This window comes from Schistocerca piceifrons, chromosome 4 (genome assembly GCF_021461385.2).
Source record: "Schistocerca piceifrons isolate TAMUIC-IGC-003096 chromosome 4, iqSchPice1.1, whole genome shotgun sequence".
NCBI classification, from domain to species: Eukaryota; Metazoa; Arthropoda; class Insecta; order Orthoptera; family Acrididae; genus Schistocerca; species Schistocerca piceifrons.
The window spans coordinates 477,496,249-477,510,369 of NC_060141.1; positions in this window are offsets into that span (position 1 = coordinate 477,496,249).

Here is a 14,121-nt window from a genome sequence, read left to right on the forward strand (position 1 = left end):
AAGGTGATAGGCAAGAGTGGTGGAGGGTGTGGGGTAAGAGGTTATTGTAGGTTGAGGCTGGGATAATTTTGAGAGTAAAGAATGCACTATAAAGATAACTATCAGCTGTGCAATTCAGAAAAGCTGGCAGTGAAGGGGAGGATCCAGATGACTCAGGTAGTGAAGCAGTCATTGAAATCTAGTGTGTTATGTTCAGCTGCAAGTTGTGCCACAGGGTGGTATTCTCTGCACTTGGCCACAGGTTGGTGATGGCTATTGACCCTGATGGACTGCTGGTTGATACTCATACCAATATAAAAAGCTGTGCAATGATTACAGCAGAGCTGGTATGTGACATGGCTGCTTTCACAGGTGGCACACCTCTCTGATGATGTAGGATAAGAGGTGACAGGACTGGAATAGGAAGTGCTGGCTGGGTGAATTGGGCAGGTCTTGCACCTGCATCTTCCAATGGGGTATGATCCTTGTGGCAAGGGGGTTGGGGTTGGGCGTGGCATAGGGATGGACTAGGACATTGCGGAGGTTGGGTGGACAATGGAACACTACATTGGAGGGATGGGAAGGATCTTGGGTAGTTGATTAACTTTTTATACCTGGGATTCACACTCATGTAGAACTTCATAAAAAACACCATATTTACGCCAGTGACTGTAACGCTTTCTTTATTTCACGGTTGCAATTTCGGCCTTAAGCCATTATCAAGTGCAGATTTTATTGGCTTTATGCCATGTCAACTCATTTTAAGTTGACATAGTGTAAAGCCAAAAAAATCTGCACTTGATAATGGCATAAGGCCGAAATTGCAATCGTGAAATAAAGGAAGTGTTACAGTCACTGGTGTAAATATGATGTCTTTTATAAAGATCTTGGGTAGGATGTCCATCATTTTAGGGCATGATGAAAAGCAGATAAAGCACTGATCAAGGATGTGGTTCAGTTATTCCAGTCCAGGGTGGTACTGGGTGACAAAGGTGGCACTCCTTTCTAGCTGCTTCTTGGTTGTGGAAGATGGATTGTTTGAGAACAAGGTCTGGGGGATAGTGCGTGTCTGTGAAGGCCTTGGTAAAATCCTCAGCATACTAGGCAAGGAATTGCTGTCACTGCAGATGCACTACTTCTGGGTGAGCAGGCTGCATGAAAGGGATTTTTTGCTGTGGAAGGTATGACAGCTGTCGAAATGCATACTGTTGGTGGTTGATGGGTTTAATGCGGACAGAGATGTGAATGGAGTCATCAGGGAAGAGTAGTTCAATTTGCAGGAAGGCGGCAAACTTGGTTGATAAACAGGTAAAGCTGATGATGTAAGGCTGGGAAGGAATGAAGATAGGGTGTCCTGGCCCTGAGTCAGGATCATGAAGATATCACCAATGAACCTCAACCAGACTAGGGGTTTGATGCTTTGAGGGAATAGGAAGGGGCTAGATGGCTCATAAACAGGTTGGCATGGTGCTATCATACATCTTGCTCATCAGATGGTAGAGTTCTGTCAGGACTGGCTCTCCCTAGGCTGTCAGTAGTTCTAATGGAATGTTGTCTACTCCCAGGGCCTTGTTTTGACTCAGGTCTTTTAGTGCTCTGTCAAACTCTTCATGCAGTGTCGTATCTCCCATTTCATCTTCATCTACATCCTCTTCCATTTCCATAATATTGTCCTCAAGAACATCGCCCTTGTATAGACCCTCTATATACTCCTTCCACCTTTCTGCTTTCCCATCTTTGCTTAGAACTGTGTTTCCACCTGAGCTCTTGATATTCACACAAGTGGTTCTCTTTTCTCCAAAGGTCTCTTTAATTTTCCTGTAGGCAGTATCTATCTTACCCCTAGTGAGATAAGCCTCTACATCCTTACATTTGTCCTCTAGCCATCCCTGCTTAGCCATTTTGCACTTCCTGTCGATCTCATTTTTGAGACGTTTGTATTCCTTTTTGCCTGCTTCATTTACTGCATTTTTATATTTTCTCCTTTCATCAATTAAATTTAATATTTCTTCTGTTACCCAAGGATTTCTACTAGCCCTCATCTTTTTACCCACTTGATCCTCTGCTGCCTTCACTACTTCATCCCTCAAAGCTACCCATTCTTCTTCTACTGTATTTCTTTCCCCCATTCCTGTCAGTTGTTCCCTTATGCTCTCCATGGAACTCTGTACAACCTCTGGTTTAGTCAGTTTGTTCTGGTCCCATCTCCTTAAATTCCCACCTTTTTGCAGTTTCTTCGGTTTTAATCTACAGTTCATAACCAATAGATTGTGGTCAGAGTTCACATCTGCCCCTGGAAATGTCTTACAATTTAAGACCTAGTTCTTACATCTCTGTCTTACCATTACATAATTTATCTGATACCTTCTGGTATCTCCAGGATTCTTCCATGTATACAACCTTCTTTTATGATTCTTGAACCAAGTGTTAGCTATGATTAAGTTATGCTTTGTGCAAAATTCTACCAGGCGGCTTCCTCTTTCATTTCTTAGCCCCAATCCATATTCATCTACTATGTTTCCTTCTCTCCCTTTTCCTACTATCGAATTCCAGTCACCCATGACTATTAAATTTTCGTCTCCCTTCACTACCTGAATAATTTCTTTTATCTCATCATACATTTCATCAATTTCTTCATCATCTGCAGAGCTAGTTGGCATATAAACTTGTACTACAGTAGTAGGCATGGGCTTCGTGTCTATCTTGGCCGTAATAATGCGTTCACTATGCTGTTTGTAGTAGCTTACCCATACTCCTATTTTTTTATTCACTATTAAACCTACTCCTGCATTATCCCTATTTGATTTTGTATTTATAACCCTGTATTCATCTGACCAAAAGTCTTGTTCCTGCTGCCACCACACTTCACTAATTCCCACTATATTTAACATTAGCCTGTCCATTTCCCTTTTTAAATTTTCTAACCTACCTGCCCTATTAAGGGATCTGATATTCCACTGTCCGATCCGTAGAATGCCAGTTTTCTTTCTCCTGATAACAACGTTCTCTTGAGTAGTCCCCGCCCAGGGATCCAAATGGGGGTCTATTTTACCTCCAGAATATTTTACCCAACAGGATGCCATCATCATTTAACCATACAGTAGAGCTGCATGCCCTCGGGAAAAATTATGACTGTAGTTTCCCCTTGCTTTCAGCCGTTCGCAGTACCAGCACAGCAAGTCCGTTTTGGTTAGTGTTACAAGGCCAGATCAGTCAATCATCCAGACTGTTGCCCCTGCAACTGCTGACAAGGCTGCTTCCTCTCTTCAGGAACCACACATTTGTCTGGTCTCTCAATAGATACCCCTCCATTGTGGTTGCACCTATGGTACGGCCATCTGTATCGCTGAGGCACGCAAACCTCCCCACCAACGGCAAGGTCCATGGTTCATGGTTCATCGTTGAGTGTATCAAAATGTTTGTCCCACTTAAGGGCTGTTGAAATCAACTTGTTCTTAACATGGCATTGTCAGATAAAACAGGGTGCCACTTAGTTTGATAAAACAGGGTAGTGCCCCGTTTTATCGCCATTTGCGATTTTCAAATTGTTTATTAAAAATTTATTATTGTTATTATTATTATTATTCACAGGATCTAACTTAAATTATGCCATAATTATGGTGCCTTATAAAAGGAAAACTGACAGACAGTCATGGAGTCAAGACAGTATGAAAGAAGCTGTAACGGCAGTTTTGGTCCAAACAATGGGCTATTTGAAAGCATCAAAATTCTTCGGGGTTGCTCAGAGTACTCAGGAAGCATGTGTAATAAAGGCTCGGAGTGGAATGTGTTTAGAAGATGCTACAAAGATAGGTAGGCCTATTTACTATTATAGAAGAAATTAATTAAGCTTTTGCAGTTATTATTATTGTTGTTGTTGTTGCTGTTGTTGTTGTTGCTGCTGCTGCTGTTGTTGTTGTTGTTTAAGGTCTAGGCTGCTACAAACCTGTATTTAATCAGGAGCAGGAAAATGAACTGCTGAATATATCCTGTCAATGGAAAGCAGATTGTTTGGATTGACCATCAATGAGGTGCAGAGTCTTGCTTTCGAACTGGCAGAGAAAAATAACTTGCCACATAACTTCAGCAAGACTGAGAAGATGGCAGGTAGATGCTGGTTCTACTCGTTTTTGAAGAGAAATCTGGAAATAAGCCTGCGTTCTGCTGAGCCAACATCTCTCGCCAGAGCAATGGGCTTTAACCATGCAGGGGTGAAGCAGTTCTTTGGTTTGCTGTTAGAACTTTATAATACATACAACTTCACAGCTGATAGAGTCTATAATGTGGATGAGGCAGGAATAACAACAGTCTGTAATAAGCAATCAAAGGTGCTTGCCTTGAGGGGAAAAGTCAAGTTGGTGGTTTGGTTTCTACAGAGAGAGGTATCTTAGTGACTGCTGTAGCCTGTATGAGCACTTCTGGAATTTATATGCCCACAGTGTTTGTGTTCTCAAGACAAAGAGCCAAGCCTGAGCTGCTGGATAATGCTCCACCAGGATCTACTGTGGAGTATCACCCTAGAAGATGGATGCAGAAAGAAATTTTCCTGAAGTGGTTTCAACGATTTGTTGAATTTTCTAAACTAACTACAGAGAAACCTGTTCTTCTGCTCTTGGATGGTCACTCAACACACACAAAGATTATTGAACTTATTGCTATGGCTACAGAAAACAATGTTCATCTCTTATGGTCCCCCCCCCCCCCCCCCCCACACTGCACCCACCGAATGCAGCCCCTGGATGTTGCATTCATGGCCCCATTGACTAATTATTACTCTCAAGCGCTTCAAAAGTGGCTTCAGTGTCATCCTGGATGAGTGATAACCATCAATCAGGTTGCAGGGGTGTATGGGACAGCATTCGTGAAAGCTGCTTCTATTGAGACTGCTGTAAATGCATTCCGTAAAACTGGCATTTCCCACTGGATGCAGATATTTTCCCTGAGTGGATGTAATAGCCTGCTGAAACAACAGAAACTGACCCACCATTGGAGAATGGTGATGTCCCACCTTTGGAACCTACTTCAGAGTCATTAAACAGAGAAACAGCTTTTCCAACCACACGGCCTTCCCAGTAGGATAGGCCTAAGTCTTCAACTTCAGCTTTCCTCGTCTCTCCGAAAGACATAAATGCAGTGCTGATAGCTGAAAGAAAGTAACAAAAATCTGATACAAGAGGAGGAAAGACAGCTGTTCTTACAAGTTCACCTTATAAGGAAGAATTAAATTCTTCTATGAAAAAGGGGAAGACTCCCAAAAGGAAACTTCAAATGGGACCACATTCTGACAGTTCTAGGCCTACTTGGGTCAGAAATGTTGGTCAGAAGAAAGCAAAGAAAATAGGAAAAGTACAGGAGTATAGCACATGGTCAGAAGAGGAAGGAGAAGATAATAATACAGCTTCCATTTTTTGTAATGAACTTTTCTCTAATTCTAAGTCTGAAGAAGGCTGGGTGAAGTGTTATAAGTGTAGTGAATGGGCTCATGAACAGTGCGCCAGCATTAATGATGATGATGATGATGATGAGATAAAAGAGAGGAAAAAAAATTGTTAGGGATGGATATGGACTGCGCCTGTTGTGTATGGATCCAGCGGGAATTGGCCACTGTCAGTAAACAGCTGGAAGTTGTGTTGGCCTTGGTCAACAGGCTCCAGGCTGTTGCCCTGGGCCATAGTGACATTGGGACACCCGAAGTGAGCACTTTGGCGCCTCTGGAACCTGGGATCTCTGATGCCACTGCACCCTCAGATTCGGATGCCCCTGCTGGTCGACACTTTCCTGACGGTGATTGGCGAACCGTGACGGGGTTGTGAATCCCTAGGCGGAAGCCGAAAGTTGGTGCTGGCCACAAGGCTGTACCCTTACTGGTACCCTGCGTAACTGGTATGAGGTACTGCCCACTGCTGAAAGTACTTCTGAGCCACCAAGGGCAGCCTCGCCTGTTGCGGCAGTGGCCGGTCTCACTGAGAGATCCGGACAAGTGTAGAGGGTGGGATTGCTTGTCATTGGGAGCCCCAATGTTAGGCACGTGATGGAGCCCCTTAGGGATATGGCAGGTAAGGACGGGAAGAAAGTCAATGTGTACTCCATGTGCATAGTGCATACCGGGGGGAGTCATCCAAGATGTGGAAAGGGTCCTTCTGGATGCCGTGAAGGGTACAGGGTGCAGCCAACTGCAGGTGGTGGCTCATGTCAGCACTAATGACGTGTGTCGCTATGAATCGAAAGATATTCTCTCTGGTTTCCGGTGGCTATCTGAGTTGGTGAAGACTGCCAGTCTTGCTAGTGAGATGAAGGCAGAGCTCACCATCTGCAGCATCGTCAACAGGACCGACTGAGGACCTTTGGTACAGAGCCGAGTGGAGGTTCTGAATCAGAGGCTCAGACGGTTCTGCAACCGTGTAGGCTGCAGATTCCTTGACTTGTGCCAGGGGTTTCAGGTTCTGTTAAATAGGTCAGGTGTTCACTACACACAGGAGGCAGCTACATGGGTAGCATGGACTGTGTGGCATGGGCTGGGCGGTTTCTTAGGTTAGACAGTCTCGGGAAAGATCAAACAGGGTTCCAGTCTGAAAGGGTACAGGCAAAGAAACGACAAGAATTGACCAAGCAACATTCGGTATTGTAGTTGTAAATTGTCATAGCTGTGTTGGAAAAATACCAGAGCTTCAAGTGCTGACAGAAAGTACTGAAGCTGAAATCGTTATAGGAAGAGAAAGCTGGCTAATGCCGAAGATAAATTCTGCCAAAATTTTTACAGAGGCGCAAATCGTGTTCAGAGAGGATAGATTAAATAAAGTAGGTGGTGCTGTGTTTGTGTCTGTTGGTAGTAGTTTATCTTGTAGTGAAGTTGAAATAGATAGTTCTGCGAATTACTATGGGTAGAGGTTATACTCAACAGCCGTACCAAAATAATAATCGGCTCCTTCTACTGACCCCCAACTCAGACGATATAATAGCTGAATGGTTCAAAGAAAACTTGAATTTCATTACAAATAAGTACCCCACTCATACTGTTATAATTGGTAGAGACTTCAATCTACCCTTGATCTGTTGGCAAAAATACATGTTCAAAGCCGGTAGTAGACAGAAAACACCTTCCAAAATTGTACTAAATGCTTTCTCTGAGAATTACTTTGACCAATTAGTTCATGAGAGCACACAAATTGTAAATGGTTGCGAAAACACACTTGACCTTTTAGCCACAAATAATCCTGATCTAATAGAGAGCGTCATGACAGATACAGGGATTAGTGAACACAAGGTCATTGTAGCAAGGCTCAAACCATATCAACCAAAACCACTAAAAATAAATGCAAAATACATCTTTTTAAAACAGCAGATAAAAATTCGATTGATGCCTTCCTAAGAGAGAGTCTCCATTCCTTCCAAACTAATTATGTAAGTGTAGACCATATATGGCTCAAATTCAAAGATAAAGTATCGACAGCAGTAGATAGATTCATACCACATAAGTTAATAAGAGACAGGACTGATCCACCAGGGTACACAAAACACGTCAGAACACTGTTGCAGAAGCACTGAAAAAAGCATGCCAAATTCAGAAGAATACAAAATCCCCAAGACTGGCTACGTTTCACGGAAGCTCGAAATTTAGTGCGGATGTTAATGCGAGATGCTTTTAATAGGTTCCATAATGAAACATTGTCTCAAAATATGGTAGAAAACCCAGAGAGATTCTGGTCAAATGTAAGTACACCAGTGGCAAAAAAACAGTCAACACCGTGACGGCGCGATAGCGATCGAAATGTTACCGATGATGGTGCCACTAAAGCGGAGATACTAAATACAGTTTTCCGTAATTCCTTCACGAAAGAAGGTGAAGTAAATATTCCAGAATTCAAAACCAGAACAGCTGTTGCATGAGTGACATAAAAGTAGATATCTTAGGTGTTGCGAAACAACTCAAATCACTGAAGAAAGGCAAGTCTTCAGGTCCAGATGGTATACCAGTCAGGTTCCTTTCAGAGTATGCAGACACAATAGTGTCTTTCTTAGCAACCATATACAACTGCTCACTTGACGAAAGGTCCTGACCTCAATTTGCAGTAGGATTTTGGAGCGTATACTGTACTCGAACATCATGGATCACTTTGAAGAAAATGATTTATTGATACATAACCAACACGGATTCAGAAAATATCATTCTTGTGCAACACAGCTAGCTCCTTATTCCCATGAAGTAATGAGTGCTGTCGACAAGGGATCTCAGATCGATTCCATATTCCTGGATTTCCAGAAGGCTTTTGATACCGTTCCTCACAAGCGACTATTAATCAAATTGCGTGTATATGGAGTATTGTCTCAGTTGTGTGACTGGATTCGTGATTTCCTCTCAGAGAGGTCACAGTTCGTAGTGATAGACTGTAAATCATCAAGGAGAACAGAAGTGATATCTGGCATTCCACAGAGTAGTGTCATAGGCCCTCTCCTGTTTCCGATTCACATAAATGATCTAGGTGATAATCTGAGCAGCCCCTTTAGATTGTTTGCAGATGACGCTGTAATTTACCATCTAGTAAAATCATCAGATGATCAATTCCAATTATGAAATGATCTAGAGAGAATTTCTGTATGGTGCAAAAAGTGGCAATTGGCACTGTTGTTGTTGTTGTTGTTGTTGTGGTCTTCAGTCCTGAGACTGGTTTGATGCAGCTCTCCATGCTAATCTATCCTGTGCAAGCTTCTTCATCTCCCAGTACCTACTGCAACCTACATCCTTCTGAATCTGCTTAGTGTATTCATCTCTTGGTCTCCCCCTATGATTTTTACCCTCCACGCTGCCCTCCAATACTAAATTGGTGATCCCTTGCTGCCTCAGAACATGTTTTACCAACCGATCCCTTCTTCTGGTCAAGTTGTGCCACAAACTTCTCTTCTCCCCAATCCTATTCAATACTTCCTCATTAGTTATGTGATCTACCCATCTAATCTTCAGCATTCTTCTGTAGCACCACATTTCAAAAGCTTCTATTCTCTTCTTGTCCAAACTATTTACCGTCCATGTTTCACTTCCATACATGTCTACACTCCATACAAATACTTTCAGAAATAACTTCCTGACACTTAAATCTATACTCGATGTTAACAAATTTCTCTTCTTCAGAAACGCTTTCCTTGCCATTGCCAGTCTACATTTTATATCCTCTCTACTTCGTCCATCATCAGTTATTTTGCTCCCCAAATAGCAAAACTCCTTTACTACTTTAAGTGTCTCATTTCCTAATCTAATACCCTCAGCATCACCCGACTTAACTCGACTACATTCCATTATCCTCGTTTTGCTTTTGTTGATGTTCATCTTATATCCTCCTTTCAAGACACCGTCCATTCCGTTCAACTGCTCTTCCAAGTCCTTTGCTGTCTCTGACAGAATTACAATGTCATCGGCGAACCTCAAAGTTTTTATTTCTTCTCCATGGATTTTAATACCTACTCCAAATTTTTCTTTTGTTTCCTTTACTGCTTGCTCAATATAGAGATTGAATAACATCGGGGAGAGGCTACAACCCTGTCTTACTCCCTTCCCAACCACTGCTTCCCTTTCATGTCCCTTAACTCTTATAACTGCCATCTGGTTTCTGTACAAGTTGTAAATAGCCTTTCGCTCCCTGTATTTTACCCTTGCCACCTTTAGAATTTGAAAGAGAGTATTCCAGTCAACACTGTCAAAAGCTTTCTCTAAGTCTACAAATGCTAGAAACGTAGGTTTACCTTTCCTTAATCTTTCTTCTGAGATAAATCGTAAGGTCAGTATTGCCTCACATGTTCCAGTATTTCCACGGAATCCAAACTGATCTTCCCCGAGGTCGGCTTCTATTAGTTTTTCCATTCGTCTGTAAAGAATTCGTGTTAGTACTTTGCAGCTGTGGCTTATTAAACTGATTGTTCGGTAATTTTCACATCTGTCAACACCTGCTTTCTTTGGGATTGGAATTATTATATTCTTCTTGAAGTCTGAGGGTATTTCGCCTGTTTCATACATCTTGCTCACCAGATGGTAGAGTTATGTCAGGACTGGCTCTCCCAAGGCTGTCAGTAGTTCCAATGGAATGTTGTCTACTCCGGGGGCCTTGTTTCGACTCAGGTCCTTCAGTGCTCTGTCAAACTCTTCACGCAGTATCGTATCTCCCATTTCATCTTCATTAACATCCTCTTCCATTTCCATAATATTGTCCTCAAGTGCATCGCCCTTGTATAGACCCTCTATATACTCCTTCCACCTTTCTGCTTTCCTTTCTTTGCTTAGAACTGGGTTTCCATCTGAGCTCTTGATGTTCATACATGTGGTTCTCTTATCTCCAAAGGTCTCTTTAATTTTCCTGTAGGCAGTATCTACCTTACCCCTAGTGAGATAAGCCTCTACATCCTTACATTTGTCCTCTAGCCATCCCTGCTTAACCATTTTGCACTTCCTGTCGATCTCATTTTTGAGACGTTTGTATTCCTTTTTGCCTGCTTCATTTACTGCATTTTTATATTTTCTCCTTTCATCAATTAAATTCAATATTTCTTCTGTTACCCAAGGATTTCTACTAACCCTCTTCTAAACAAAGAAAAGTGCAAGGTCATACACATGGGTACTAAAAGAAATCAGATAAATTTTGGGTACACAATAAATCGCACAAATCTAAGGGCTGTCAATGCGACTAAATACTTATGAATTACAATTATGAGCAACTTAAATTGGAAAGACCACATAGATAATATGTGGAGAAGGCGAAACAAAGACTGTGCTTTGTTGGCAGAACACTTAGAAGATGCGAAAAAAAAACACTAAAAAGACAGCCTCCATTACACTTGTCTGTCCTCTGCTGGAATATTGCTGCATGGTGTGGGATCTTTACCAGCTAGGATTGATGGTGGACACAGAAAAAGTGCAAAGAAGGGCAGCTCGTTTCATGTTATCGTGCAATAGGTGTCAGAGTGCACTGATATGATACGCGAGTTGCGGTGGCGGTCACTGCAACAAAGGCAGTTTTGTTTGCAGCGAGATCTATTTACAAAATTTCAATCACCAACTTTCTCTTCCGAATGTGAAAATATTTTGTCGACTCCCATCTATGTAGGGAGAAATGATGATCGTAATAAAATAAGAGAAATCAGAGCTTGAACAGAAAAATTTAGGTGTTCCTTTTTCCCATGTGCCATTCAAAAGTGGAATGGTAGAAAGTAGTATGAAAATGGTTCGATGAAACCTCTGCCAGGCACTTAAGTGTGAATTGCAGAGTAACCATGTAGATGTAGATGCATATAAGTGTGATTTTTGTACATGAGATAATCGACAGGGTTTGTAAATGGAGCTTTTTCCTTTTATTTCCTTCATTACAATGTAGTACCCTGTTTTATCCAGCTAGTCTGATAAAACAGGGTAGTTGGCACAAGTGTGAGGCATTTTTTTTAAATGTATGTTTTTCATGCCCAATTCTCAGTAGACAGATTGGACAATTACTCATTAAAAACTCAACAGATTGGTACACATAGTTCATTACCTATGCCACTTTGTTTATTAAGTACCCTGCTTTCACCAACTCTTGCCTACATTTGTACAATTCTTCTGCTGAACAATTTCTTAAATGTGGAATTTAAAACTTTGGCTTTCCTTTTGCTATCTTCTACTGCCAAACCAGACTGGTCATTGAGTAACTGGATGGAAGCCTTACACCCGCTTAGCGATTTTACATAGTGTACATTTTCATTTTCTGGCATTTTTGATATTATGCCATAATAAAGAACCAGACATGAAATAATACAGTACTGGCACTCCAGTAAAACTGGTACCCTGAAAACCACACTGAGAAGCTTAACACCAGGTACTTCAGTGTGAAACGTGACACACCAATGTTCACTTAAAGCTGGATTACACATTTTAGTGTGGGTTACAAAATCCTAATTCTCTCGAAGTATTCTCTTATGTGACATAGTGAAAGACCTCTTAATGTTGCAAGCATACAAACATATATAAATGTTCACTTGGAGATGACTATGCAGGAAAATTTGGTCAGTAGTATTGAATAAAATATTTTGTTTCAAATACATTTACAGCTTTCACAGAATTTTACAAATCTGCTTTCTGTGAAACACAATGTTTTTCAGTCACAAGATATGTTTTGATACTTACCTGGTATCTCTTCTAGGCTTAATGTTATTTATCAATTTCTGTTGTTTACATCTTAAATTTACAGAATTCCATTCCTCCGTAAATTATAGAATGACAGCACACTGAGTTTTATCTCTGTAGCTCCCCACATAGCCTTAGAGTAGAACAAAAACTGCCATTTGTATAGTTTTTCGCCTTCACAGAAAACCTTGTTAATTTTTTATACAATTTGAAATAATCATAAAATAACTTATTGTTCTTAGTTCTGGTGTATTTTTTCCCCTTAAGAAATTTTTATTAATTTTTACTAGCTTTTCACAGTGATGTGTAGAAATAAACCCAACTGGAAATGCTACATAACAGTATTGCACAGCACAAATAAAAAGGTCTATGTTAAAGTCACCACATAGTAAAATATTAGGGTGTAGAGTCTAGTTTTGAAGTCAATATTATGCCAAGGACTGCTTCCTCACTTTGCATTCCTTATCTGGATAGGATATGATAAAACAATTGTCCTACTACAGTAACTCTGTATTTTCCCTCCAAATGTGCCTCAGTACTGCACATGGTTACATGATGCCCCAGTACACATGAAATTCCGAACAGAGCACAGGTCCTTACGTCATTGTAGCTGTGCACACTCAGCAACGTCTGTTTTCTGGCACTCTCTGACAGCTGTTCAAGCAAACCTAATTGCATCAATAAAAAAAAAGTTCTGCATTAAACGAAAGACAGGGAACTAATTACATACAGTGTCTCACAATATTTTGTCTTAGAGCGTTTCCTTGAAATAGCGTGTATTAATTACCCCTTCATTCAGTGCAATTGGCGCATTTGTTGTGTTAACAGATTATTCAAACATTCATAAACAGCAATCAGTTATAGTTTTATACAAAGATGTTAAGAAAATTTTAACAGATGTTACTAAATAGTTTCTATCCATTTCATTGAGATTAAACCTGGAAAAAACTCACTATATATAGTTCACAAACTGCAAGAGGTTCCCACGCAAAACATACGTAAAATAAGAGACATGCAGATAGAAGAGATTGACAGTATTAAATTTTGAGGATTATAACTTAACAGTAAATTAATTTGGGAGGTTCCCACAGAATTACTGATATATCCAAACAATCTTTATAATGCAGGGCAAATTTTGTCTGATTAAGATGATGTAAAGGATAAAATGTTGAAATATTTTGCAAACTTTCTTTCTATGTCATCCAGTGTCATATCTTGGAGGTAATCTACAGAAACCTGCCCGAAGAACTAAGTATCCTAACTTCATCTTCTAAGCATATTTATTGAAGCAATTCAACATTTATTCAAACAAATAGCTCAGTTCTAAGAACAGAACAATCCAAATAACAATTTAAAATCACTAACATTGCTCGAGAAATTGTCTATTACTCAGAAATACAGATTTAAATAACTTGCTGGAAATCACAAAAAGTTGGTGAGAAGCCAAAAGGTTTATTGATACACCACATTATAGTCTTAATTAGTAGAACCAACAGATGAATATATTATCTAATGTAAGCTCTATGTAATATCCAGGGTTAGGTCGGGTTGTTTGGGGGAAGAGACCAAACAGCGAGGTCATCGGTCTCATCGGATTAGGGAAGGAAGTCGGCCATGCCCTTTCAAAGGAACCATCCCGGATTTGCCAGGAGCGATTTAGGGAAATCACAGAAAATCTTAATATCCAGGTAACTGGTAAGCACAGTAATTCAATCTACCTTTACATCCATACTCTACAAATCACTGTGAACTGCATGGCAGAGGGAACTCCACATTGCACCAATTATTAGGGCTTTTTCCCATTCCACTCACATATGGAGTGCAGGAAGAATTATTTGCTTAAATGGCTCTACAGACACTGTAGTTAATTTAATCTTGTGCACACAATACCTGTGGGAGTAATACATAGGGGTTGTAGTATTTTCCTAGAGTCATTATTTAAAGACAGTTCTTGAAACTTTGTAAGTAGGTTTTCTCAGGATGGATGCATCTACTTTCAA